The sequence below is a fragment of the Dermacentor variabilis genome, chromosome 5 (assembly GCF_050947875.1).
Source record: "Dermacentor variabilis isolate Ectoservices chromosome 5, ASM5094787v1, whole genome shotgun sequence".
NCBI classification, from domain to species: Eukaryota; Metazoa; Arthropoda; class Arachnida; order Ixodida; family Ixodidae; genus Dermacentor; species Dermacentor variabilis.
This window is the reverse complement of record NC_134572.1, coordinates 48,333,024-48,335,698: the sequence shown is the minus strand read 5'-3', so window position 1 is coordinate 48,335,698 and position 2,675 is coordinate 48,333,024.

Sequence of the window (2,675 nt, the reverse complement as noted above, 5' to 3'; positions counted from 1 at the left end):
AAAAGAAACTGCTGCGACTACAAGTGAGACCACTGGAGCGCCTTCCACAGTGACAGAGGGTATCACGCACGGCGCAGTAACAACGAGCACGACACCGTCTACACTCTTACCACTGAAAAAGAAACTGCTGCGACTACAAGTGAGAGCACTGGAGCGCCTTCCACAGTGACAGAGGGTATCACGCGCGGCGCAGTAACAACGAGCACGACACCGTCTACCACTCTTACCACTGAAAAAGAAACTGCTGCGACTACAAGTGAGACCACTGGAGCGCCTTCCACAGTGACAGAGGGTATCACGCGCGGCGCAGTAACAACGAGCACGACACCGTCTACCACTCTTACCACTGAAAAAGAAACTGCTGCGACTACAAGTGAGAGCACTGGAGCGCCTTCCACAGTGACAGAGGGTATCACGCGCGGCGCAGTAACAACGAGCACGACACCGTCTACCGCTCTTACCACTGAAAAAGAAACTGCTGCGACTACAAGTGAGAGCACTGGAGCGCCTTCCACAGTGACAGAGGGTATCACGCGCGGCGCAGTAACAACGAGCACGACACCGTCTACCACTCTTACCATTGAAAAAGAAACTGCTGCGACTACAAGTGAGAGCACTGGAGCGCCTTCCACAGTGACAGAGGGTATCACGCGCGGCGCAGTAACAACGAGCACGACACCGTCTACCACTCTTACTACTGAAAAAGAAACTGCTGCGACTACAAGTGAGACCACTGGAGCGCCTTCCACAGTGACAGAGGGTATCACGCGCGGCGCAGTAACAACGAGCACGACACCGTCTACCACTCTTACCACTGAAAAAGAAACTGCTGCGACTAGAAGTGAGACCACTGGAGCGCCTTCCACAGTGACAGAGGGTATCACGCACGGCGCAGTAACAACGAGCACGACACCGTCTACCACTCTTACCACTGAAAAAGAAAGTGCTGCGACTACAAGTGAGACCACTGGAGCGCCTTCCACAGTGACAGAGGGTATCACGCGCGGCGCAGTAACAACGAGCACGACACCGTCTACCACTCTTACCACTGAAAAAGAAACTGCTGCGACTACAAGTGAGAGCACTGGAGCGCCTTCCACAGTGACAGAGGGTATCACGCGCGGCGCAGTAACAACGAGCACGACACCGTCTACCACTCTTACCACTGAAAAAGAAAGTGCTGCGACTACAAGTGAGACCACTGGAGCGCCTTCCACAGTGACAGAGGGTATCACGCGCGGCGCAGTAACAACGAGCAGGACACCGTCTACCACTCTTACCACTGAAAAAGAAACTGCTGCGACTACAAGTGAGAGCACTGGAGCGCCTTCCACAGTGACAGAGGGTATCACGCGCGGCGCAGTAACAACGAGCACGACACCGTCTACCACTCTTACCACTGAAAAAGAAACTGCTGCGACTACAAGTGAGAGCACTGGAGCGCCTTCCACAGTGACAGAGGGTATCACGCGCGGCGCAGTAACAACGAGCACGACACCGTCTACCACTCTTACCACTGAAAAAGAAACTGCTGCGACTACAAGTGAGACCACTGGAGCGCCTTCCACAGTGACAGAGGGTATCACGCACGGCGCAGTAACAACGAGCACGACACCGTCTACCACTCTTACCACTGAAAAAGAAACTGCTGCGACTACAAGTGAGAGCACTGGAGCGCCTTCCACAGTGACAGAGGGTATCACGCACGGCGCAGTAACAACGAGCACGACACCGTCTACCACTCTTACCACTGAAAAAGAAACTGCTGCGACTACAAGTGAGAGCACTGGAGCGCCTTCCACAGTGACAGAGGGTATCACGCGCGGCGCAGTAAGAACGAGCACGACACCGTCTACCGCTCTTACCACTGAAAAAGAAACTGCTGCGACTACAAGTGAGAGCACTGGAGCGCCTTCCACAGTGACAGAGGGTATCACGCGCGGGGCAGTAACAACGAGCACGACACCGTCTACCACTCTTACCATTGAAAAAGAAACTGCTGCGACTACAAGTGAGAGCACTGGAGCGCCTTCCACAGTGACAGAGGGTATCACGCGCGGCGCAGTCTCAACGAGCACGACACCGTCTACCACTCTTACTACTGAAAAAGAAACTGCTGCGACTACAAGTGAGACCACTGGAGCGCCTTCCACAGTGACAGAGGGTATCACGCGCGGCGCAGTAACAACGAGCACGACACCGTCTACCACTCTTACCACTGAAAAAGAAACTGCTGCGACCAAAAGTGAGACCACTGGAGCGCCTTCCACAGTGACAGAGGGTTTCACGCACGGCGCAGTAACAACCAGCACGACACCGTCTACCACTCTTACCACTGAAAAAGAAACTGCTGCGACTACAAGTGAGACCACTGGAGCGCCTTCCACAGTGACAGAGGGTATCACGCGCGGCGCAGTAACAACGAGCACGACACCGTCTACCACTCTTACCACTGAAAAAGAAACAGCTGCGACTACAAGTGAGACCACTGGAGCGCCTTCCACAGTGACAGAGGGTATCACTCACGGCGCAGTAACAATGAGCACGACACCGTCTACCACTCTTACCACTGAAAAAGAAACTGCTGCAAATACAAGTGAGAGCACTGGAGCGCCTTCCACAGTGACAGAGGGTATCATGCGCGGCGCAGTAACAACGAGCACGACACCGTCTAC